This window comes from Panthera pardus, unplaced genomic scaffold (assembly GCF_024362965.1).
Source record: "Panthera pardus isolate Hobbes unplaced genomic scaffold, ASM2436296v1 HiC_scaffold_15, whole genome shotgun sequence".
Classification (NCBI taxonomy): domain Eukaryota; kingdom Metazoa; phylum Chordata; class Mammalia; order Carnivora; family Felidae; genus Panthera; species Panthera pardus.
Window position 1 is genome coordinate 3,723,967 of NW_026526710.1, and position 27,241 is coordinate 3,751,207.

General features: G+C 44.6%; 1 protein-coding gene across 2 annotated transcripts in view; it reads left to right on the forward strand.

Annotated features, from left to right (window-relative positions):
- CUX2 (cut like homeobox 2) overlaps window positions 1–27,241 on the forward strand; it is a 320,662-nt gene that overhangs the window by 17,335 nt on the left and 276,086 nt on the right. The window contains exon 1 of one of the 2 annotated variants that reach the window (XM_019467450.2): window positions 20,977–21,093. The exons of the other annotated variant lie outside the window; for it this stretch is intronic. The gene's annotated coding sequence lies outside the window, so the exon portion shown is untranslated. Of the gene's footprint in view, window positions 1–20,976; window positions 21,094–27,241 lie in introns of those variants that run through there. 2 annotated transcript variants of the gene reach the window in all.

The following is a 27,241-nucleotide window of genomic DNA, read 5'->3' on the forward strand; positions in this document are numbered from 1 at the left end:
CCTTTCCTTTTCCAGTTTTCCCACTGCCAGAATGACCCATAGCCATTGTTCCCATCCTCATATACATTGTTAAATTTTTTTTAGTGTGTATTTATTTTTGAGAGAGAGAGCACAAGTGAGGGAGGGGGAGAGAGAGAGACACACACACAGAGAATCCGAAGCAGGCTCCAGGCTCTGAGCTGTCAGCACGGAGCCTGATGCGAGGCTGGAACCCACAAAATGTGAAATCATGACCTGAGCCGAAGTCAGACACTCAACTGACTGAGCCACACAGGCACTCCCTTCATAGATATTTATATGTGGAGCTCTGTCTTCTCCCCAGCTCTCAGCCCAGTCCCTGGTCTTTCCCACCCTAGAGCTCCTTCCAGGCCATGAACATCTTGTTCCACAAATTAGAGGTATCCATGAGTCTCTGCTAACCCCTCCCAATTTGTGGCTTAACTCCTTTGCTTTTCTGCTTTGCCCAGAGAGTTCTTAGAGTGCACAGTGTGAAGTCTGTGGCTTCAGTATCCAGAGAACCTGACTCAAAGCACTACTAGGCCTCCTCTTTGCTGTGTGCCCCTAGCCAGGTTGCTTACCGTCTCTTAACCTCCAGTCTTCACTTGTAAAACATGAATAAGAACACTGGAGTCCCTACTGAGATATTTAAATGAGCTTATTTAAATAAGCACTTAGCACAGTATTGAGCATATAGTAAGGGGTCAATAAATGATACCTGCCATTATTGGTGTTACTGTAATTATTGCAAGTGTTTTTCCTGTTAGGTTATTTCTCCTGGAGGGCAGGGACTATGTCTTTTCCAGGCTGCCTCTCCAGCACCAACAATGTAAGCCACTGATAAATGTTGATTTGGTGTTTTGATTGACACATTTAAGTCCAATCAAGATGATCAGGCCGCACTCTCAATTGTAAGAAAGTAAACATGAAAAGGAAGTTGTAATCTAGTGGTTCCCAAAGTGAGATCCTTGAAACCCTAGTTTCCTTGTGCCAATCAATTTGGGAAACACTGACACCCCTCTCTTTCTGGAAAAGTCAAATGAAGCTTAGGATATTAAAGGCCCTGACGATTCCTGCATGAAAGAAACCCGTGGAACTTTGTTGCTCCCCTGTTGCCCAAACTTAATTGACCCATAAACTCTTTTCTTATGAGACATCTATTATCAGCTGCGCCCTGGATGCACATCATTACTGAACCCCATCCTGTAGGTACCACCCTGGAGGAATATACCACCAATCTGATTGCCATTAGCAACATTTGGTAGGAGCTAAGTGCACATTCAATATATCCTCCGTGAGGCACTGCTACAAAAAAGCTTTGCCAACATCTCTCACGAGGCCAGTAGCCTATGGGAAAACCGAAGGCACCGTGACTTCTATCTTAACAACAGAGTAGGCATCAATGTGTATTTAAAAAAAAATCCTCCATTTATTGTACAAACTACAATGCATAATTGGTTTTCTATAAGGACAGAATGGATATGGTTCATGTGCACTTACCAAAGGTTACTTGGAACAATGGGACATTTGCAAGTGACCTTGCTCTTATCATAGTCCCTTTCTAAACATCACACATCTTCGAGTTCCTGGCAGAATGACTGTTTTCCTTGTCTGGTAAGAAACATGACATGGAAAGTAAATATTTACTCTTTGCAAAAAATGTTATGGTCAAATGAGATCTGAGGACTCCCAGAATTCCCTCCTAGCATGGTAAGTTGGCTCAAGAGAGAGGCTTATTTCTCACACCTTCCTCCTCACACCCACGGCATCTCCAGCCCAACCAGTCATTTTTCAGCTCGTGGCCTATGCCACATCTCTGCCTAGTTCTCTGCTTTTGCCATCACTGTTCTCCTTGCCCAGAGCACCTTTCGCCTCACTACCAATAACCTCTCCCACCAGACATTTATCACCTACTATGGGCCAGGCTCTGCTAAGAAGTTTACAACTATGACCTGATTTAATAGAAATTTAGGACCCCAATTGACTGATGGGGAAACTGAAGCATCAAGGGGTTACATAACATGCCCCTCTTTACACAGCTAGGCTGGGTGGAGCTGGGATCTGAACCTAGGAAGTTGGGGTCCAGACTCCCTGCATTTACCCTTAAGTGTTCCCAGTTGATTTTTGTTTTTATTGAGGTGAAATTCACACAACATGAAACCAACCATTATGGAGTGTGCGATTCAGTGGCATTGAACGCATTCACAGTGTTGTGCAACCACCACCTCTATCTAGTTCCACAACATCTCATCACACCGAAAGGAACCCCTGTGCCCATTAAGCAGTCACTCCCCACCCGCCCCTCCCACAGCCGCTGGCACCCAGCCACCTGCATTCTCCTACTTATTTTGCCTGTCCTGTTGAGCAACCAGTTCCCTTTCTGGCACAGTGCCTCATTTTCCTGTGGGGAAATCATTCTTCCCTCACATACAAAACAAGCAGGACTTGGGTTCCTGCAGGATAGTAACTGAGTCTTGCTTACTTCTGTGTCCCCGGTGATCAGCCCTGAGCACAATGCTTGTTGAAACAAGGCAAGCTGGAAGTTCCACCTTTTTCCACTTGTTCTTTGTCATCTATTGAATTTATTGAGGACCTACTATGTGCCACTGTGTGAATGCTCAGAATACCTCTAAGAGGAGGCAGAAAAGAATACCCCTCCTATACCGATGAGGCAACAGAGGCTCAGAAAGTGAAAAACATTTTTCGTTTTTCCTCTGGATCTTTCTAACTGTTGTTCCTCTTGCCTTGAATACTCTTCCCCCAGAATTTTCTGCTGCCAGTGCTCTTGCCACTTCTCCCCTGTTTGTTTGGAGTCTGAGCTTGTCCCTGTGTTAAAAAAGCAGAAACCCAGCACACAAAGGAAATTCATGCCTTTGTCTTCCATAAAGCCCCAGGCTCCTTCGGACACCCAGCTCCTCTATTTTTGGCTGAGATTCTCTCAGCTTCAGGAGCCTCCTGCTAATTGGAGGCCTTGGTCTGCAGTTTGTGTGTCTTTGATGAATAAAAAATGGGGACACAAATTAATTATTACTTAATAAATTCAGTTTGGTTAATGACAATCTTTCAAAACATAAGGCCCCCAAGTTGGAGCCAGCCCACATGTCCGTCAGGGGGTGGCTGGTGAAGTTGGTGATGGCATGGTGGTGTGCCAGCGAGGGACATCTATAGGCACTGACGTGGAAAGATGGCCAGGATGTGGTGCAGGAAACGGAAAAGAAAATTGCAGAAGAATTTGGACAGCACAAACTCATTCTCTTAGAAGAGAAATGCACATGTGTGAGAATGTACATATAGATGTATTCACAAAAATTCTACAAGAACACTATTTTCAGGGGCGCCTGGGTGGCTCAGTCAGTCAAGTGTCCGACTTCGGCTTCTGTCTCGACCTCACAGTTCGTGGGTTCGAGCCTCGTGTCGGGCTCATGTGCTGACAGCTCAGAGCCTGGAGCCTGCTTCAGGTTCTGTGTCTCCCTCTCTCTCTGCCCCATCCCCACTCATGCTCTGTCTCTCTCTGTCTTAAAAATAAATTTAAAAAACATTTAAAAAATTTAAAAAAAATAAAAGGACACTATTTTCTTATTGTGTTAGGATGCACATAACCAAATTTGCCATCTCAACCATTTTTCAGTGTGCAGCTTAGTGCTATTAAATACATCCACGATGTTGTGTAATCATCACTACCATCCGTCCTCAAAGCTTTCATCTATAAAGCTGAAACTCTGTCCCTATTAAATACTAACTCCCTATTACCACCCCCACCCCCACCCCCTGATATCCACCATACTATTTTCTGTCTCTATGCTCTTAACTACTCTTGAGTACCTCCTGTAAGTGGAATCATACAGGATATCTTTCGGTGCTTGGATTCTCCAGTTCAGCATAATATCATCAAGGCTCATCCACGTTATAGCATGTGGCAGAGTTTCCTTAAAAAAATTTTTTTAATGTTTATTTTTGAGAGAGAGAGACAGAGCATGAGCAGGGGAGGGGCAGAGACAGAGGGAGACACAGAATCCAAAGCAGGCTCCAGGCTCTGAGCTGTCAGCACAGAGCCCAATGTGGGGCTCGAGCTCACGAGCTATGAGATCATGACCTGAGCCGAAGTCCGAAGCTTAACCGACTGAGCCACCCAGGCACCCCTCCTTCCTTTTAAAAAGGTGAATAATGTTCTATTGTATGGATATACTACATTGTGCTTATCCATCCCTCCACTAATGGACATCCACACTGCTTCTGCATATTAGCTATTGTGAATAACACTGCTAGGAACAGGGGAAAACGCCAAATTTTTAATGAAAACTAATCTTTGTGTAAGAGGATAGAATTATGGGGAGTTTTTACTTCCCTTCCCTCACTGCAAATAATTCAATTACCAAATGTACAAAAATATCTAAAACCTAGAGAGAGCCCTGACTCCTCATATACATCTTACAGAAGTGTAGCCACAGTTTGGGGTATATTCTTTCACATGTTCTTCTCTGCACATGTGAACATATAATACACATATAAATACTTATAGAAAATGGAAACCGAATTGTAGAATTTTGCAAATTGCTCTGTGGACATTGTATTGTGGGCACCTTTCCAAGGCAGTTCATGGACATTTACTTCATTCTGTTTGAATGCTTCTTAATATTCCATTATTTATGTGCTACAAGTATATTTAACGAGTACTCTATTGTGTAAACTTGGCATTTAGGTTGTTTCCAGGTTTTGCCGTTATAAACTATGGTGTAACGAATATCCTCGAACGGTTATCTTTGTACGAGTGAGTGTAACTAGTTTCAAGGCAAGTTCCCAGAAGCAAAAGTGTTGCTCCAAAGGGTATATACACTCTTAAAATGTGGCCAGGTATTGCCCAGTTGTCTTACAAGATAGTTTGCTCTGATTTACCCCCATCATTAGTATGGATGGAGAACACCTTTCCACACATTCTAAACCAACAGCAGATAATCTTCCCCTTTTTAATTTAATAAAGACAAAGCTTATTACAGTTTCAATCTGTCGTCTTCAATTATGACTACAGTTGAATTTTTTAAGTTTAATGGCGAGTAGTTTTTCTTCCGTGAATATTTATATGTTTTGCTCACTTTTCGTTTAGTGGGGAGGCTTTTCTGTTTCCTTAAGGCATTCCCTTTCTACATGATGTCATGTGACTTTTTATTACAACTAACAAGTTCAAGCCTACAATCCCTTATCTGAAACCCTTGGGGAAGATGTGTTTCAGAATTCAGAATCTGTTTGGTTCTTGGAAAGGCATCGGGGTCCATGTGGCTTATCTAACATTCCCAGGAAGTCTGGGGCAGCCCCCTTATACTCAAACACATTAATATTTCTCCAGTGAAAAGTATAAACATTGCCACAAAGTGGGATGAATAAGGAATATAAATAGCCTCACATCCTTTCAATTCAGGTTTTGCCACCAAATGTGTTAGCAATAAAAACTCACAGTTTTCAGAGTTTTTTAGACTTTAGAATTTTGGCTAACAGATTGTGGACCTGTTTCTATCACTTTCATTTGCAGGAAAAAAAAAATAGTAAAGATTACTTTTAAATTAAATAAATAAGGCTCATGCAGGGAAATTAACAGGCAAGGGCAAGATCAGGATTCCTTCTTCCATCTCTAGGCTTTGGGAGGATCTGGGCAGGTAGGATGAGGCATGGATGTTTATGTTAGCCTGAGCTCTTAGGGACAAGAGCACATAGATGCCCCTGTCACTGTCAGCTTTACCTAGCTACCTTCTGCCTTCTCCCTTGCACACTTTTTCCTTTTCCAGCCCAACGGCCCTAACCCCACCATGCATCCCATACTCCTCATGTCTGCCTCTTGTGGCCAGCCCAGCCAGGACCACCTTCCCAGCAGCCCCTTCTTTGGTGTGACTGCTGCATGCAGTTTCCTTTGCTCCACACTGGAATGCAGATGAAATTAATTCAGTCCGATGGAGTAGCCCAGCTGGAGGGGCTCTCACTTTCCCGCCTTCCAAGAATGTAAGTCAGTGATTTCCATGAGGAGGCCCTGATGCTAATTCTTCCCCCAATATATAAAACCAGGTGCTTCCAGGAACTGTAAATATGAATCTACTTTAGGCTTTTAGAGCTACTGTGGAATTGAATAATCATAAAAGATACTTCTTCCGTGGAGATTTATGCCCTCCACGCACCCCCACCCCCAGTTCCCAACCGATAAAAAAACCATATTTTACCAAAATATATCTCCCATCAGCGGTCCTGGAACACCTCACTAACTGACTATATTTATTGGGAAATGATTCACATTAATTTCAGGCGTCATCCTAATATTATATTTATGACAGACTGTGTGAGCTCCGGCAAGGGCCCTTGCCTCGTTCCTGGCATACATTCTCTGTTTCTGCAAATACATATTGTAAACACTGCCTGGAGAGATAAAATCATAAAACCAAAATAGGTTATCTTTGGAAAATCTGTTAATCCTAATCAAATAAGACAACTGCTTGCCTGATTTGAGAAGCTGAGAGGCCGCGCCCAAGGTCTGTGGGGGTATTTCTCTTGGAACTTTCTTATTCCAAATCTCAACTCCCCCTCCCCCAAGATATGATGTGACTTTTTCATGCTGGGGAGACCCTCACAGAGAAAGAGGCTTGACTTACAAATCCTGCCAGTGAATACTTGCTTAATGAGCAGGAGAAACCAAAGGGAGAAAGGAGATCCAAACTGGGATAAAATGTAAGCAAGTTTGTCCAGTGAACCCATCTTGTGTGGCCAGATGCAGCGAGTGTGGGTAGGAACCCAGACAGAGAAAATGCAAACTGTCTGCTCCTAAGGATATTATTACTTTGGACAAACCAGAGAAAGAGAAGAGAAGGGGCCATTCTTTAATGCCTGGAGAGAAAGACTTGAGGGTTTATAAGAATAGAGATCTAATATTTCATTTTTAATTGTAATCTGTGCAATGTGATGTACACACACACACACACACACACACACACACACCATTGCAGCTGTCATGTCCAGTAAAAGCTACTATCCAGGACAGCCTCCAGTGGGTGTTTTGGGGAAAAGGGACAAAGGGCTTTGTTCCACTTTGGGGCCATTGTAGTCTGATGCAGCTGTTTCTGCCTGTCCTCCATACATTCCTGAATCTGAGAACAGCACCCCTCACCCCTCCCTCACCACAATCCCAGCTCTTGGGTGAAGTCTACTTGAATCCTTGGCTCCAAGGATGGGCACATGACTTACCTGGCCAATCAGAGCATTCTATTCTACAATGATTGTTGTCAGCCTGGCCAGTTAGAGCTTGCTATCCTTCTGGCTATAGCAGTTGCCTCAGATTGGCACATAACCCGGGACTGGCTAATAAGAATAGGTCAGGGGCTCCTGGGTGGCTCAGTTGGTTAAGGGTTTGGCTCTTGATTTCAGCTGAGGTCATGATCTCATGATTCATGGGATTGAGCCCCAAATTGGGCTCTGCACTGACAGTGTGGAAGCTGCTTGGGATTCTCTCTCTCCTTCTTTCTCTCCCTCTGCCCCTCCCCTGCTCACACTCACTCTCTTGTGTGCTTTCTCTCTCTCAAAATAAATAAACATTAAAAAATCTTTAAACAAGAACAGCTCAGATACTTGGCCCCTGAGAGTGGCCCACAAAACGGCAGAGCTCAAAGCCAGGTTGAAGAAAGCCACTCCAGGATTTCTGCTGGAGTTTTAGGGATAAGAAAGACAAACTTTCTTTTAGACTGGGACTTTTGAGGGGTGGGATATAAACTTGAGCACCCGGTGCCTAGCAGGCATTTTGTCACCATGAGGGAGAACCCTCCTGGGAATAAAGACCATAGACGAAAATAGAGTGGAGTGATGGAAAGCCAGATTCCTAATGCTGATAAAGATGATGACAATAATTCTAATACTAATAATAGCTAACTCTTATATTGTGACGCTCTTCTCTAGAAACTATACCTATAATGATTCATTTGGTCCTCTTAACTCTAGGAGATAGGCACTTTTATTATTTCCATTTTATAGATGAGGAAATGGAGGCAGAGAGGTCACCCAGTAAGTGGTAGAGCCAGAATTTGAACCCAAGTTATCTGGTCCAAGTCCTTGTTCATAACTACTATGCAACACTCTACAAACATTTATTGAGAACTTACTGTGTGCCAGGCTGTGTGGGGATGTGGAGATGATCCAGCCCTGATCCCTGGTCTCCAGGAGCTCAGGGTCCAGGAGGCACATCAGGAAAGCAGACAGTCTGGCCCATTGGATATGACCAAGAATGACTGTGGAAGCTGCCCTCAGCTTGTGACTGCTGCACCACCTGCTTCAATTTGCAGAGAGACTCATTCTCTTCAGGAGAGCAGCTCCAGCCCTAACAGTCCTTCAAAAATGTCAGTATTTTTAGCCTGGAGAGTTGGTAAGTCCAGTGGCAGATTGGAGAAAGGAGACTGTGCTCTGAGGTGAAGAAACATGAAGCCACAAGAAACTCTATTTCAGGAGGGGGGCTGGGCTCAAGGGAGGCCTGGTGGCTTCAGGGAGACACAAACAGAGAAGCCAGGCTGCTGGGCATCATCTGGAACTGGGAAGGAGAGTCATACGCAAAGAGCCTGGGCCTGGGCCTGGAACTTTCCCTGGTCTACTCCCAGGAGGGAATGAAAGTGCCACCTTCAAAGGTAAACACAGGAAGTAGCAGCAAGATGGCCAAGTAAGCACAAAACAGGGGAGGGGGCCCTTTAGTCATTCCACAAACTTATGTTGCTGTTGCCCTGGAGCCTGACATACATACCATCAGTGCTCAAAACATTATGTTGAATGAATGAGCACCCATTCCCTCAGGGAGCGTCCACGCTGGCTCAGGACTGTGCTAGAAGCCAGGAATACAAAGGAGACAGCATAGCCTCCGCCTTTATTAGATGGAAGTGGGAAACTGTACAGTGATGTGGTCAAGACTACTGCAGTTTGGTAGCCTCCTGGGCTACCAAGCTCTGTGGGCTTTCCGCAGGGGGCCACTTAGCCCATCTGCAAGGTCAAAGAAGGCTTCCTGGAGGAGGTGACCCTTGAATTAGAGGCTTGAAAGACCATCTAAAGTGAGCCAGGCAGACAAGAGAGTCTAGTGCAAAGGCACAGAGGTGTATTGAGAAGAAAAATAAAATGAGAAATAACAAATTAGGGGCGCCTGTCTGGCTCAGTCAATAAAACATGTAACTCTTGATCTCTAAGTCATGAATTCAAGCCCCACATTTGGGGTACAGCTTACTTTAAAAAAAAAAGCTAAAAGAAATAGCAAATTAAGTGGTGCCTGGGTGGCTCAGTCAATTAAACCTCTGCCTTTGACTCAGTTCATGACCTCATGGTTCGTGAGTTGGAGCCCCGCATCTGACTCTCTGCTGTTAGCGTGGAACCTGCTTCAGATCCTCTGTCTCCCTCTCTCTCTGCCCTTCCCCTGCTCATTCTATCTCTCTCTCTCAAAAATAAATAAATAAACTTAAAAAAAAAAAAGAAATAGCAAATTAAAATAACATCTCCCTTGTGCCCTCTCTGAGGGCCAGGCACCATGCTAGGTATATAAAGGCCAGACCTCATTTAATCCTTCCAACATACACAGGGGGAAAGAGCTATTATAATCTCCAACTTACAGAGAGGAAATATGGCTCCCAAAAGTTAAGGGCATGGACTCTGGAGCCAGGTGGCCCAGACTTGAATCCTGGCTTTGACACTTATCCACTGTGTCACTTGGGGCAGCGACTTCTCCCTGGGCCTGGGGTCCCCCATCTGTACAAGGGAGATAATAACAGTGCCTATCTTGTTTAGGGTTGTTGTGGGAGTCCTATCAATGGCTACAAGCAAAGTGCTTAAAATACTGCCCAGCATCGAATAATTGTTCAGTAAGTGTTGAATACATGAATGGAGACATGAATGAATGAAATCAGGGCTCAGAGAACTGTAATAACTTTCTAAGGCCACACAGAAAGCAAAACCAAGGGCAGAATTTGAATCCATGTGTGACTCTGGATTCTGAGCCTCTCTTCTTTATTGCCAACTGAGGGTTTAGTAAAATCAAATAGTGAGCAAAGTCATAATGCCTGAAGCTCCAACGTATGGATGGAGTGATTACCTCGTGCTGGGAACTGGCCTGAGCGCTTCCCATGCATCATCTCCTCCCTTAGCCCCCACACAATCCCATGGGGCAGATCAGAATACTTTCTGCATTTTACAGATGAGGAAACTAAGGGTCAGAGGGACAATGAGACTTGCCTGGGCTGCATAAGTAGCAAGTGTCCAAGCTGGGATTTGACTCCAGCTCTGTATGGCCAATTCATGATCCAGGCACACACAAGCCATAAAGACATTGATAAATGATTGTGCTGGAATGCACACGTGGCTCACACACTCCTCGTTCTGTTCTCACCACAGCCTTATGAAATAGCTGCTGGGTTGTCAGTCCCACTTTAGAGACAAGGAAACTGAGGCCGAGAGGCTAATTAATTTGCCCTTGTTAGCTGCAGTGCCCTCAGTACAGCAAGACTCAGGGGCAGATGGGCTGTTCCTCAGACCAGCAGCCTCCAGACCTGGGCAAGCCATAGGCCCCAGCCCTCCATTTTCACAAACAGCCTCGCTGGGCCCAGCTAGGTCCAGAGCCCCTCTGTTCCTCCTCTCCTCTCACCGCCCCCTGCCCCTGCCCGGCTGACCCTACCAGCCATGTGCTCTGTTCTCTGCCCCTAAACGCAGTTTCATCCCTACAGCCACTGCAAATCATCTGTTTGCTGGTGCACCCTCCTTTGGTCTCCAGCCCCCTGTCAGTTAATTCCAGGCTCATTTCCAGGTGGGTGGTCCACACTGAACACAGTTCCATGCAGGCAAGGGGCGGCTGCAGCAGTCAGCAAAGCCTCTGGGGCTTCAGTCAGTTTCAGGGCCCCACGTCTGCTGGCCGCAGCTAGCAGGCCTGGGAGAAGAAAGCCCCTTCATCTTGTTCCCCCACCCGCTTCCAAACATGTCCCTGTCCATCCCCTGCTTTCCATTTTGCTGATGTTGTCACAGTCCACGCCAGTGGGATCCCTCACTTTGATGGCTGCAGCAGCCCCCCTCAGGTGTCCTGCTGTGATGCCTCTTCCCCTACCCTCTCTGCACAGAGTCCATTCTCCCCTGGTAGCCGCCCCTCAGCTCTGCTTAAAACCCACTAGTGCCACATAGACTCAAGAGGATTGAAAAACAGGGACTCAAACAAATATTTGCACACTATGAACACTAGCTGAAAAGTGGAAATGACCCAAATGCCCATCAACACATGAGAGGAGAAACCAATTGTAGTCTGTCCAGACAATGGAATGTGATTGAGCTGTAAGAAGGAACGATAGATGCTACACCCTGAATGAACCTTGACATTATGTTGAGTGACAGAGGCCAGACACAAAAGGCCACATCGTGTATGATTTCCTATATGTGAGATATCCAGAATAGATAAATTCACAGAGCCAGAAATCAGATCGGTGAATGCCAGGGACTTGGCAGAGGAGGAAATGGGGAGTGACTGCTAATGGGTATAGGGTTTCCATTTTAGGTGATAAAATGTTCTGGAACTGGATAGAAGTCGTCATACACATTGTAAATCTACTAAATGAGACTGATATTTACTTTTAAATGGTTAATTGTTTTGGGACACCTGGGTGGCTCAGTCAGTTGAGTGTCCAACTTCGGCTGAGGTCGTGATCTCACGGTTTGTGAGTTCGAGCCCTGCGTCAGGCTCTCTGCTGTCACCACAGGGCCCACTTGGGATCTTCTGTCTCCCTGTCTCTCTGCCACTTCCCACCTGTGCGTATGCATGCATTCTCTCTCTCAGAAATAAACGTTAAAAAAATAATTGTGTGTTGGTATGTGTGCAAAAGTCTCCAAAATTTTTTGTTTTTACTGTGGTTACAAGATACATGAAATTTACAATTTTAACACATTTTCACCATTTCCATCACTCCCAGAAGAAACTCTGTACCGATTAAGCAGTCACTCTCCCTCCCCCCTCCCTCCAGCCCCTGACAACACTAATATACTTGCTGTTTCTATGGATTTGCCTATTCTGGACATTTCATATAAACAGAACCACAATATGTGATCTTTTGTGTCTGGCTTCTTTTACTTAGCATCATCTTTTCAAGGATGATCCATGCTGTAGCGTGAATCAGTGCTTCGCTCTTTTTTATGGCTGAATATTAGTCCATTATCTAAATAGACCACATTTTGTTTACTCATTAATCAACTGATGGACATTTGGGCTGTTCCCACCTTTTAGCTACTGTGAATAGTGCTGCTATGAACATTCATATACACGTATTTGTTTGAATATCTGTTTTCCAATTCTTTGGGGTAGCTACCTAGGAATGGAGTTGCTCATCATATAGTAATCTCACGTTGAACCTTGAGAACTGCCAAACTGTTTTCCACAGCAGATGCACCATTTCACATTTCTCACCAGCAGTGTGTGAGGGCCTAGGGTGACTCTCAGGTTTAGATGCAATAATACATGTGGAAGCCTTATCCAGGGTTTGAAACATAGTAGGTGCTCCAAAAATATGAGCAATTATGATTATTCTTGCTAACAATCAATACTTTGCACCTCCTCTAGGCCAGGCCCTGGTAGGTGCTGAGGGTACCAAGATGAATACAAAATCATTCCTACTTTCAAGGAGCTCCTATTCACCTGAATGGCTTCTCTTCGGGCTCTTCGAGTAACTGGTTTGATTAACAGCAACAATAATAATAGCTACAAATCTAATGACCACTTATAACATGGCTGGCGTTGTACCAAGTTCTTTATTCATTTCCCTCATGTGACCCTCACAACAACCCGGGGTATAGGCAATATTATCATCCTCTTTTACAGAAGAGAAGGCTGAGCCTCCAGAGGGGGTGAATATGTCTGAGCTTCACGGCTGGCATTGAGCTGGGGTTTGAAGGTGATGCCTGTGCCTTACCAACTGCCCTCTCAGGAATCAAAGGGTGAATCTGTTTACTCTTGATTTTGCCAAAATCCGAGAATTAACTCAATTTTGGCTTTTACACAGACCCACCTGGATTCTAGCAATAGATTTCATCATGACAGGGGCCTCCAGTGGGCAACTTCTGGCACCAGTCCCAAGCCATAGTCAAGGCTGGGCCCTGAAAGGACAGTCTCTGTTGAGTTCAAGGGGCCACTTTTTAGACCCGAGTTCAGGAAGTTTCTGGGCCTCCAATACCCAAAGAACAGATGCTAAATTGCATTCAATTATTCCTCTCAGTCTGCAGGACTTTCCGTCAAAAGCACCACTCCCCAGCCCCCTACACCCTCACCGGCCACCAGCCACCTCCTTGGTGGCCCTGCCTTTTCATGCTTTCATCCTTCTTTGCCAGACTCCACCATCCAGTCTATGTCCGGAAGAGCAACACCCGGTCTGCCTTCTGTGTTGCCCACACATCGATTCTAGGAGGGGTCGGGAGGGACTCTTTTTGCAGGACCCCAGTCTATATAGACTGCTGGGTGGGTTTCCATGAACCAGGATTCACACTGAATTTCTGGAACCTTCCAGATCAGCCGGTGGCTTCCCTAGCAGTGCCAGCGGGGGGTCTGAAGTAACTGTGCTCAAGGCCACGTCCCCAGGCTGCAGGGCCAAACAGAGGCCAGGCACAGGGTCTGTGGGCCTGGGGGAACACCAGACACCACAGAATACACCCTAAGGCTCTGAACACCCCGGGGATGAGCCCTCTCCACCTCTGCAGCTTAGCTCTATCTCTTTACAATGGCAGTTTCCACACTTGTGCCGTGTCCCTACAACAGCCATCTGAGCACCACATGTCAACGTATTTTGCCACATCCATGAACCACCTCTGTTGTCACTTATGTTACACTTTTCTTCAAATTGACTCACTTTCCTTTTTTTTCACTTTTTTTGGAGATTCCTCTTTTTTAAGTTTATTTATTTCGAGAGAGAGATCACGCAAGTGGGGGAGGGGCAGAGAGCGAGGGGAGAGAGAATCACAAGCAGGCTGTATGCTGTCAGTGCAGAGTCCAGCGCAAGGTGTGATCTCACAAACCATGAAATCAAATCAAGTGTCCGATGCTTAACCGACTGAGCCACGTAGGTGCCCCTTGTTTTTCATTTTTAGTATGTATTTTGGAGAAGGAAACCGCGTTGCTACTGTAAATGAAATAGCAATTTTCCTTTGCAGGAACAGAATATAACATGAAAATAAATATGTAAATATTCAGTTTTTAAATGTTTTAATGTTTAACTTGGCACAGTCTTATCTATAGTATCTACCCCACAGGTTTCTTGCTAATTACAAAGGGAAAAAATTATAGTGCAGAAACCTGGCAGACATGCCCCCATTCCAAGAGGTCAGAGATTGTACCACCAATTGTCAATTTTAGGACAACTGGTGAAATTGGAACATGGAACCTGAAATTCAGATTCTAGAACTTCATTAATGTTAAGTTTCTCGAATGTGATAATTGTATGGTGATTACATAAGAGGATGACCTGGTTCTTAGGAGATACATACCGGACTGTGTGTATAAAGGACTGTGGCAGTGACTGCATTAACACATAAATGGTTCATTGGGGAAAGTGTATACACACACACACACACACACACACACACACACACACACAGAAATAAAGCAAATGTAGCAAAATGTCAGCATTTGGCAAATCTGGAGAAGTTCAGAGATTTCATTGCACCCTTCTTGCAACTCTTCTGTTACAATTTTTTTTCAAATAAAAAGTTGTGGAAAATGTCTACTTGAGGAGAACAAAAGCAGCTCACACATCACAAGGGATAAGGGGGTCTCACATTTTGGGAAACACTATTCAGCTCGTACAATTTCTCCATCTCTAATTCTCTTTTCCCTCTTGTAGTTCTGACCTTCACAGCTCAGCCTCCTCCTAGATTCTGCCTACTCCTTCCCCTCTGAGAGATTCAGGGGCCACATCAGCACAGTAAAGATTCTGAAGAGTCCTGCAGCCACAAAAATACGTTGAATGCTTTTTGTTGGGGTGAGGGTCTACTGTTTGTTGAGTCTTCTATTTTTTTTTATTTTTTAAAAAATTTACATCCAAGTTAGCATATAATGTAATGATAATTTCAGGAGTAGGATGTTTGTTGAGCCTTTACCATGTCCCTAGTATGCTGAGAGCCCTAGGAGATGGATGCTGTTCATTTTACCCATTTTACAGATGAAGGAACCGAGGCTCAAAGAGGCAAAGTCACTCAGTCCTTATCCAAGAAAAGGAGGCTCTTAGGAAAACACAGAGCAGGGGTTGGGGTACCTTCCTTAATTGCCATGATATGACTGCTTTGGAAGTCACAAAACAATTATTGGAGGTAGTCTAGTGGCTGAGAACGGAGACTCTGGATTTAAATCTCTGATACTTGCCAGTTGTGTGCTCGGGAACAAGTCACTTACTTGTACCATGGGGGTGTGGTGGTGATTAAATAAATCAGTACATGGACAGTACAATACCTGGGAGAAATGGAGACTCAGAGAAGTTAAATGACTTGGCCAAGGACACAGAGGAAGTGTCAGGCTCAGGGTTTGAACCCAGGCCTGGTAGACCCCAGAACCCTACCTATGATCCTGTCCTGTTGATCCTGAACTCTGGGTCTAGCTCACCTTCTGGTTCTGGTCTCCATTTGCTCCCAGATCACAGGCTCCTTTCCAGTTCCTCTTGCTGTAGTCAAGGCCTACAACATTGTCCTGATCTAGGGATGGCTCCAATCAGTCCTTACAAGGACAGGACATATGACTTCTGGGCCCTTTGCTTGGATCTCCAGCTCATATCCCACACTCAGCCTCAGTGGGGAAGATGAGTGTCCCTTACATGCCACTAAGGGAGTTTTAACTGCTGCTGAAGTTGACACATCCATTCACAAACCCATGGGTTACCAGAATGTTCCTCAGGTTCAGCCACCCGCATTCCTTCAAGTGAACTGGGCCACACTAAAGCCAGCCTGGGAGATATTTATTCAGAGAAAAAGAATAAAACAACAACAACAACGACAACAACAGGGTCAGAATCCATTTCAGCCTAACCGATATTTTACACAATTGGATACGTTTGACTAAACTAATACATATGTATGCAGACTGGTGCATTTCCATTCAAACCAATGTAAATTACCTTTGACCAATATATTTTCCTGGAAATCAATGCATTTTAACACGAGATAATATTTATGAAATTGAATTTTTTATTGAAGCTAATGCAATTCTATTCTATTTTATGCATTTTTATTAAACTAATGCATTTTAAATTAATCCATTGTATATTAAGTACAACAGACATTGGTACTTACAGTAAAATAATATATGCCCACTGAAATCAATACAGTTTCAAACCCTGGTGTTTTCCATTTAACTGAAGGATGTCAAGAATACGCAGCTATGAGTTCAGGGCATGTGAATGTGAAATTGTGTCTTTTCTTTCTTTTTTTTTCAAAATCATTATCACTTAAAAGATATTGTGCCTCAGGATATGGCCAGAGGCCCAAGGATTTAGAATTAATTCATGATTCTAACAGCCAACTCAACTGAACATCCCACTTGACTGACTTTTTGACCAAGTGGACTGGTGATTCTTAATCATGAGGGGTGACACAAGTCACTTGTCACTACTAATAAAACACTGAAGTTTGCAAACAATTTACTTTGGAAAAAAAGCGAATGTTTTGAATCCATCAGGGTGCCAGCAGGAAAAGCTAATACACTCAAACTGGTATTTTGAGAGGAGTTTAATAAAGAAATTATTTATTAAGGTGAGAACAGGTTTAAGAAAAGCAACAGTGCAGCCCCTGGGACTAGTAACCTTGGGAGCTGTTACCATCTGGGCATTACTGGAACCTGGAGGGAGCAGCTGGCAGAGGGAGAGAGGAGCGGTGGCTCTCAGTAGAGAAACTCAGCCCCTTGGCATCCCACAGAGAGGGAGCTAGAAAAATAAATACCTGACCTTTCTCTACTCCCTCCTCATCTCCTGTTGACACTCTCCAGTGGCCAAATCAACCAGAAGCCAGAGGATAAGGAAGCCCGTTGTTGCACTCCTGGGGCAGCACAGAATAAGCAGGAGAAAGGTAAAGAAGGATGCATCTGGACAGACAAAAAGAAGATACCCACATACCTACCGAGTGTTTATTATACATGATGTGCTTTCTCATTTAATTCTTACAACACCCTATGAGGAAAACACTACTATTATTCCTATTTCCAGGATGGGGAAATTGAAGCTCAGAGAGATTAAGTGGGAGAGCTAGGGTTTGAACAGAAGTCCACCCACCTTTGTAGATGAAGGGAACAGTTTCTGGGAAAGAAAAGAAAATTTAATAAAAGAAGACAAGGTTCTCTTTTGCCCCATCATACCCTTTTCCTTCCTGCTTGGGACCGTGACATGAGAACCTGATGTCTGGAGCTATGGCAGCCGTCTTGTAACCACGAAGGGAGATATCACAAACACGATGAGTAGAGCAGGGCAGAAAGAACAAAGGAATCTGGGTTCTTGTTGATATTGTTGAATCCCTAAACCAAGCCCAGAACCTCCTACCTTCAGCCTTCCTGCTAATTAACAATACACTCTGGTCTTTTAAACCCAGTTTACTGGGTTTACTGTTACTTGCACAAGTAGCCTTCCTAACTGATACACCATTACTTATGTATTGCTTGAATTTTTAATAACGAATATGTAATTTCTTTGTTAAAAAACCCACAAAATCAAATAATAAATGCTTAACCACTCCCCTCATCCAACTGCACCAAACTGGTCATGGAATTTGTGTTTTTGCCCTTCAGGACAAAACCCAGATGCACATGATTTTTTAAGGCCGATTTCACAGACCTATTTTATTACATTTTATACAAGGTTTTTTTTTTTTTTTTCCATTATGCACATTTAGATGGCAGAACATCTTGAGCATATGCATCTCTGTATTCCCTCTTGCTGAGGACCCCATTTGCAGCTCTCACAAGGCACAGCACTGCTATTGTTCCATTTCCTGTGAGAGTCCCTTAAAAGCCTGCTCTCTCCCACCTCTATCAGTTCTCAATTCAGGGAAACTTCCAGGATTTCCATATCCAACCACAGACCGTGAGGGTCTGGGGTGGGGGAAAGGAAGACCTCATGACATTTCCTAGAACTCTTAGTTGGCAAACAGCATCTTCCTTCTATGAGGGGAGAATTTTGTTCTCAATTTCCATCTTGCCCCCTTCTCTTTGAATACAGACTTGGAAGATTCTAGCACTTCGAGGGCTTTGGAAAATTTACTCCTCCCTCAAAGATTTATGGTTGTGAGATTCCCTCATTTCATTCACTCACCCATTGCTTTAGTCCCAGTAAGCCTTAGTTTTATCATCTGGAATATGGGGTGATGCTAGGACTTAACTCAAGGGCTTGTGAGGGGAAGAGAGTTAAAACATGTGGAATGACTGGCACAGAGTAAAGGCTCGATAACTGCAGGCTCATGTAAATAGCAGAAGTGATATCATTGCTAACTCTTTGAGAGTCAATAAAAATTCTTAATGCATCCATTCATATCACAGCCAGCTTCCTCAGTGGCGGCTGTCCTTATCATGGAGAAATCTAGGTCATCCTAATGGATGATACTCATCAGCTTTGGATGAGTATCTCTTTTGTGAATCCATCTATAGCACTGATTAGCCAAGGAGATTCAATGGGGGTTAAGAACTTGGACATTAAAATCAGAGGGACCTGGGTACAAATCCCATCTCCGCTTCCCAGCTGTGTGATCTTGGGCAGGTCCCTTTGTCACTCTGAGCCTCTCAGCATCCTCATTTGGAAAATGGGACTAATAACGGCTGCCTCGTGAAGTAGTTGGAAGATTAAATGAGGTTATACATGGAAAACTCTGAACACAGGGCACTTAAGAGCATCTGCCATCTCTTTATAGCTGTCATTTTTTTTTTTTTCCTCTTGGCATGCACGGAAATAAGCATGGAGAGATGGATGCAAAGTTCTGTGGTCTACGTGCTATTCTGTTTCTAGAGACAGATGGAGAGAGGAAGAAAGAGCAAGGAGGTTATTGGTTGAGTTGGAAATTTCTTTTCTTAAGTAAAAGTGAGCTCAAAGTTTACAGAGAAGATAGAAGGGATCCATTATTAATATTTTAACATTGCTTTTAGATTCCAAACTCTTTGTGGGCTAAGACCCAGCTAATGAACCTTAGTATCCTGCACAGGACCTGGCACTCAGCAGGTGCCCAATCAATGTTTGTTGCTCTAAATCCATCCCTGTATTAGTCAGCTTGGGCTGCCATAATAAAATACCATACATTTAAAACCAGGCATCTATTTTCTCACAGTTCCAGAGGCTGGATGTCTGAGATCGGGGTGCCAGCATGGTCAGGTCTGGTGAAAGCCCTCTTCCTGGTTTAAAGACAGCTTCCTTCTTGCTGTGTCCTCACATGGCAGAGAGGGAAAGAGAGAGAGAAAGCCATCTCTGGTTGTCTATTCTTATGAGGGCATTAATCCCATCATGGTCGCCCTACCCTCATGATCTCATTTAAACCTAATTATCTCATGGGGCGCCTGGGTGGCTCAGTCGGTTGAGCGTCCAACTTGGGCTCAGGTCATGATCTCACGGTTCGTGGGTTCGAGCCCCGCATCGGGCTCTGTGCTGACAGCTCGGAGCCTGTTTCAGATTCTGTGTCGCCCTCTCTCTCTGCCCCTCCCCCACTTGCACTCTGTCTCAAAAATAAATAAACATTAAAAAAATAAATAAATAAACCTAATTATCTCCCAAAGACACTGTATTAGGGTTAAGGCTTCAAAATTAAGTGGGAGGGAGGCACAATTCAGTCCATAGCAATCCCCTAACATTCTGTACTTCAGCTGCAAAGTAGACCAAACCTCAGGGTGAGAAATGTGGGTGAGCCTCATTTGGAGAGGGAGGTTGGGGAGTGAAAGAGTTTGGCGTGGGCATTATTAGGGAATCACAGACCCACCCATCCTCCTGGCACCCAGTGAGGGTTGGTGTAATGGCTAGGCATTCAGGGGCTGGAGTTCAGGACTTGGATCCACTGCTATGACATCTAGTGTCTCACCCTTTCTGGGTGTAAGTTTCTCTCCCAGTAAAATTAAGACTGTAGGAGACAGTGTTACTTTTGCTCCAATACCATTCCCCTTTCTTGTGAAAGCAGCCTCGGGGTTTTCTTTTGGCCAGTTTATGCCCTTGGCCTCCACTCTACCCCAGCTAGGGAATTGGGCGGGCCATCTGGGCCGCGTCTAGCAGAGTCAAGGTGATTGGCTCAGGCATAGGCATGTGGTCTCACCTAGACTAATGAGAATCTTCCCTAGGCTTTCTCTTTTCCCCGGGGACAAGAAGCTGGGAGGACGGAAGCTTGGGCTAATGGCAGCCATCTTTGCCACCGGAGGGAATATGTCTGTCTGAGGATGAGGCCAACACAGAAGAAATCAGGGCCCAGAGAAGAAGGAGTGCCTGAAATTCAACCTCCAGGCTATGCCTGGGCCCACCACACCAGTTAAACTTTCCAGTTAAATAAGCTAAGAAATTATTTTTGGCTTAGGCCAATTTCTGTTTCTGTCCATTGTCACCGGAAGCATGTGATTAACTCAAATGCATTGGCCAGAACTATTTCAGTATTTCCCCCCCGTGCCGATGTCACCTGACTGTCTCAGGGTTGGGAAGATGTGCCCGCGCCACATTCCCTCGCGGTGTGGAAGACAATTGCAACGTGTCTGAATCCTCGCAGGTACCAGGAGCTGACACCTCCACTGACCCTCATAACACCCCCACGAGGTAGCCGAGCTGCTGTTCTCGTGGGTGGTAGGCACCGTGGGTGCCCCGCCCCCCCTCCTCTGCCACTTTGTCGGGAGCGGGCACGAGACCCAATTCGGGCCAATGAGATACGAGGAGAAACCTGCTGGGCGTGGCTTCTGGGCAAAGCCTCTCTCGAGCCCTCGAAGAAAACTTCCCGTCGACGTCGACGTCGACGTGGTGGAACTGCCGCCGCCATCTTGCTTCGCCCTGAGGAGGAGAGCCCGAGGCACCGCGGATTGAAGAGGTGGAAAGCGCCAGCCTCCGGTGTTGAGCCGCCAAATGAGCCGCCTCGTGATGTGCTCCACCTCAGGACTCCCCGGTGTGTGAGAAAATTATCGTCTCTCTTTCAGTTTTGTGTCAAGATTTCCATGATACTCCAAACCGTCGTGAGTAATACACTCCCATTTTATAGACGAAAGAGGTAATTTTCGGGAAAGGAAGTGGCTTTCTCCCGGTATATGGGCAAGATTATTTTGGTTGCAGGTGACGGAAACCCGACTCCGACAGCTTAAGGAAAAGGAATGTATAGACTCAGGTCGATTCAGAGTACGGGAGTAGACCAATGGCCCTCGTGTGGTGAAAGCGTAAACTGACGTAGAGTCGTACGGTGTAAAGGCGCGAATCGTCGATATGCCCACGACGGACCGACTTCCGATGCGTTATGCCGAGCGAAGGGAGTCGGAGTCACGGGGCCACATCCTGGGCGATTTCACTTATACGCCATTCTGGAAAAGACGGAACTTCACACACAGAAAACCGATCCGTGGTTTCCAGGCGGTTGGGGAGGAGAGCGGGGAGCCGCCTGTAAGGAGAACGTGGACTTGGGGAGCTGGGGTTAGAGCTGTTCTGGATCTTGATTGTGGGGCCGGTTAAATGACTGTGTGTTTGTGAGAACTCACAGAACCACCGTCAAAAGGGAGAATTTCACTGTGTGTGTGTGTCTTGTACTTTAAAAACATTAAATTGAGGGGCGCCTGGGGGCCTCAGTCGGTCGAGCGTCCAACTTCGGCTCAGGTCATGATCTCGCGGTCCGTGAGTTCGAGCCCCGCGTCGGGCTCTGTGCTGACAGCTCAGCCTGAAGCTCCCTTCGGATTCTGTGTCTCCTTCGCTCTCTGCCCCTCCCCCACATGTGCTCTGCCTTTTTATTTATCAAAAAAATAAACGTAAAAAAAAAAAATTAAAAAAAAAAAACCACATTACATTGAGAGTCCTAGGGTAGGATGGGGAGTTACTCCTTAATGGGTACAGAGTTTCTGTTTGGGGTGGTGACAGCTTTTGGAAATAGTGGTGAGATGGTTGCATAACATTGTCAATGGCAGTGAATTTTATGCGTATACATCATTAAAATGGCATTTTACGGTAAATATATTTTACCACAATTTTTTTTTCTGCAGTGGACCTAATATTATTTTAGTTTCAGGTGTGCAGCATAGTGACTTCACAAGTGTATACATTACAAAATTCTCACCGTGGTAAGTGTAGTTACCATCTCTCACCACACTGAGTTATTGTGATATTATGGCCTATGTATTGCCTATGCCGTACTTCCCATCCCATGACTTATTTATTTTATAACTAAAAGTTTGTATCTCTTAATCCTCTTCACCTTTTTCTCCTACTCCCTCTTCCCTTTCCCTCTGGCAACCACTACAATTTTTTTTTTTTTTAAGTGGAAAATAAAGGTTCCAGGAATAGATTTCAGGCATGGCTGGATCCAGGATTCTCTCCATCTCTCAGGCTCTCTTTTCCACTGCCTTGGTTTTATTCCCAGCAGGCTCTCCTCAAGCGGTGACAAAGATGGCCTTGGGAAGTTCCAGGTATACCTGCTCTCAGATTAGCAATGCAAGCAGGAGAGAAGTGCTTATTTCCCAATAGTTCCTAAAACTATTGCATGATTGAGTCTCATTGGCTTGCCTTTGGACGTGAGCTTGCCCCTCAGCCAGTCACTTGGCCCAAGGGTCTAGAGTGCTCAGTTGGCCAGCCCTGGGTTATATGTCTACTCCTAGAGCTGGGGTGAGTATTCCCACCCAAACCCCTTGGAGGGAGAGTGGGGAGGGATGGATCTCAAAGAGAACCAAGGAGCTTTGCCAGCAGCCCCTACACCCAAGTTAAATGTTGAATGGCCCAGCCCCAATTCTCAGCCCGACATTTATGCAGGCTGTGCCATTCTGTCCTTACATTCTCTCCAGCAAAGCCCACGTAGGTACAACATACACTCATCATTCCATCCCTGGGTTTGCATAAAAACCCACGTCCACGAAGTAGCAACTGCAATGTTTTTCAATCACACAGCAAAGATATTTAAAAATATCACCCATATGTGTTTTAAATACAGGCAAATAGCTGGCAAGGCAGTCAGCTTCACACCCGCGTGCCATTCTGAGTTTTAATCTTCTCGTTTCCAACTCTCAAAATCACACGTTGAAGGCCAGACAAGCCCAGAACACTGCTAAGGCTGTGCGTCTACCCAGAATCTTCCCAACCCGCCCAGCCAGCTTTCTTTCCTGGTTGAGGAAATATCTATGATTCTGGGAAGGAATTTGGGGGCTCCTAGGCTTGAGCTGAATCATTTGCCCTCCACTGAAAATACAGAAGTGGGACCAAGAAATTTTTAGTGAAGTTTGAGGAAGTTTTCCAACCTCCTTCATGAAACCATCCTTAGGCAGTTTGGCCCGCACCAGCTTTCTCACTACCCCTCTGCCTGCCTGCCAATTGTGCTATCTATCTGGTATTAAATTCTTTAAAATCTGGCTTTGCTTATATGCAATCTTATAACTTGAGACTCCCCATATTTTCTCATCTTCCATATTTATACTTTCTCTTAATAACAAAAATAATATCCTTCCACTGTAAGTAACAGATAATTCCAACTCTAACTGGCTAAAGTTATAATAGGTTTTCTTTCTTATACAAGAAATACAGAGGTAGGTGAGTCCAAGTTTGGTGTGATCAGTGGCTACATGACATCAGCTCTCTACCCTGCCATCCTCTGTGTGGTCTTTACCCTCAGCCTGCTTCCCCTCATGGCCTCAGTATGGCTGCCCCTACGCCAGGCATCACATCTAGGCACAGAATTGTCCACAGAAACCTTTCTTATAAGCACTTCAGTAGATCTCCCCTCACATCTCATAGGCTAGAACTTAGTCACATGTCCACCCTAAGGCCAGACACCAAGAAGGGCAATGGGAGGAGCAGCACCAGCAAGAGAAAGAGGAGGAAGAGGAGGAGGAAGGGAGGGTGTTGGGTCGTAGGGGAGAAGAAATCAAAGAAATCTTGGGGAGTTTGTGTTATCTTTTCTTTATAATCTCTCGTGAGATTGGTGCACATTTTGCTGATTGCCTCTCTTCTCTTCCTAAATGCTCCCTCCTAGCCTCTGGCTGCTTCCCAATCTTTTTGCCACCTCACTGCATGGGCTTGACTAAGGCACCTTAGGTTTCACTAGTCCTGTCCACTCCCTGTCCAGGCTCATAGCCCATTATGTGCAATCCTTAAATCCCCAAAACTCTGGAATATGAAAGTTTTTATTTTCATGTTTGCGCAAACATTTGACCACAAAATCCGCCCGGGACTGGTGCAATGTGTAGACTTAAAAAAAACCCACCCCACTTAATGTGAATAGCCAGACATTTTGCTGCAGGAATATTAATGTGCTGGGCCACACAATGCTGCCTAACCCTGAATATAATATACAGTGTATGGTATTCTGAAAATCTGAGTGATTCTGAATTCCAAAATACATCTGGTCCCAAAGGATTTGGATAAAGTGGATTATAAAGTTTGATGATGAGTATCATCATTCCCGTTTTACAGGTGAGGAAGTGAGACTCAGGTAAGTTCAGTATCTTGGCCTAAGTTTACATAGTGAGTGTGGCTTGGATTTAAACTTGGGACATCTAGTGTCAAAGCCAAGGCCATCACCTAACACAACTCTAATCTTTCACATCCACATGCACAATTTTTTCTGTATCTATGTACCATATATTACTATTTACTTAGTATTTTTCTCTAACCTAGCTCACTTTTTACTTAATTAAATGTCTTTGTAAAAGGGAACTTTCTATCACCATTCTAAATGGAAATTTGGCATCTCTTGCCATAAATAGAAAAGGACTACATATAAATACATACATTTAAAACCATGAATGTACTCAGCCAGAGGAACTGAGCCTGAGACCTGTTGTCTATTTTAAAGGGAGATTTTGGGGGACGCCTGGGTGGCTTAGTTGGTTAAGCCTCTGACTTTTGATTTTGGCTCAGGTCATGATCTTGTGGTTTGTGTGTTTGACAGACTGCTTGGGATTCTCTCTCCCTCTCTCTCTACCCCTCCGCAGCTCATGCATGTGCTCTTTCTCTCTCTCTCAAGTTAAATAAATAAACCTTAAACATTTGTTTTAAAAAATAAAGTAAAAGGGGGATTTTTTCCCCAGAGACAGAGGTGTTATAGATGTGCTAGCACCTCACTGAGTCTTGGCCTTTAGAGTGATAGGAAAGACTGAGAGACATTTGAAAGATAGCCATCTTCCTCCCCATGGGATTTGAGGTTATAGAATGTTCTGTGAATGACCTAGAAATATCTGGAAGGTCATAGACCACACTTTGGGATGTCCAGAGCTATGTACACTTGGGCCCAGCTCATAACCACCCCATGGTGTCCATGCATGTGCTACCCACTCGCTACCCTTGGATGACAGACCCTATCCTCCGTGGCCCAGGCTTGGCTGATCAGCCCCTTCCCTTTCGCTTTTGGCCATTGACCCTGTAAGGATGTGCATCCAGAGCTACGAGAGGCCATGATGTCAGACTTGTGGACAGAGTAAAAAGAGCAAATTCAAGCTGACACCCAGACAAAATCAGACGGGAGGCAGTTTAACTGAAAAAGCCTTGACACAGTGACATGTGCTGATCCATAAGCTGTGCCAACCTGGAGGGTGCTGCGAAGAGCTTACAGGGGACATGTGTGATGGTCAGTTTGACGTGTCAGCTTGGCTAAATGAGAGTGCCCAATTATCCACACATTAATCTGGATATTGCTGTAAGGGTGTTTTGTGGATGTGATTGAAGTTTATAGTCAATTGACTAAGAGAGATTATTCTGTATCATCTGGGAGGGTCAGATTCAGTCAGTTGAAAGGCTGAAGAGCAGGGCTGAGACTTACCTGAAGAAAAGAAAATTCCTCCTGTGGACAGTAGCTTCCCCCTGGACTTTCAATCTCTTCTTCTTGATGGAAATCCTAAGAATTTCAGACTTGACTACTCAGCCCCACAACTGTATAAGCCAATTCCTTGCAATGAATCTCTTACTATGTATGTCTCCTACTGGTCAGTCTCTGGAGAGCCCTGACTGGTAACAGTAGCAAAGGAGAATTGTGTGGAAGGGTATGCATGTTTAGACCATTTTAATAAGTAAATGTAACTGCCTTATGTTTCTTTCATTCTTTGCTACGTTAGAAAGGGTTCAATACCTTCCTGCCATCAAGAAAAAACAAATAGTTTTTGGTGGATTTGACCATCCCAGTTTATTGTGGAAGAAGAGGGGAGAAGAGAGATTGTACAGGACATCAAAGGCCTTAGTCTAGAACATGCTGTGAGCAGGGACTGCATCTCTTTTCAGCATGGATACTCCCACTTGCATGTGTGTTAACTACAAAAATGAGCACTCAAGTACAATAGCTTCTTTCTTGCCCTCCTCAACACTCTTATTTTGGGGGACCCCAAGGCACCTTGCTTTAAGAAAACTGACATTTGGAAATTGGAGCTTACCCAAATAATCAAACCGTCATCTTCAACAATTACTGGGTACTCACTGTGCAACAGGTATATTCACTACGTGACTTTACACCCTCACAGTAGCCCTGAAAGGAAACCAAGGCTCAGAAAAATGAAATGTTCCCAGGGCCACATGCTAAGTGGCACACAGCAGGTTTAGCACTGGCTTTTGTCGTAAGACCAAACAATATACAGTATAGTGTTGCCTGCTATTAAATTTTACATAAATAGTATTGTACTATTTGTATTCTGCAACTTGTTTTCTTTAAGAAGTGTTACTATGAGGATCGCCCATGTTGAATAGTGTGGTTCTGAATCATTATTTCCCCCATCTATAGATTTCCATTGTGTGAATACAGTACAATTTATTTTATCCAGTCTGCTATTGATGGGCATTTGGATTGTTACCTTTTCCCTTTGTTTTTGTTTGTTTTGTTCTTTTACTGTTATGAGCACTCTTCTGTAAACAATCTTATAGAAAGATACAAATCATTTATATCCTGCTGGATGCACCTGGACAAGAGTTCCTCGTGAATATATCCCTAGGAATAGATTGGTGGGGCATGTGGCATGCGCCATGCATGTCTTCCACTTTGCTAGATTATGCGCAGTTGTTTTCTAAGCTAGTTGTACCGATTACACCAGCAGTGCATGAGGATTCCAGTTGCTCTGCATTTTTAATAACTGTTAGTATTATCTGGC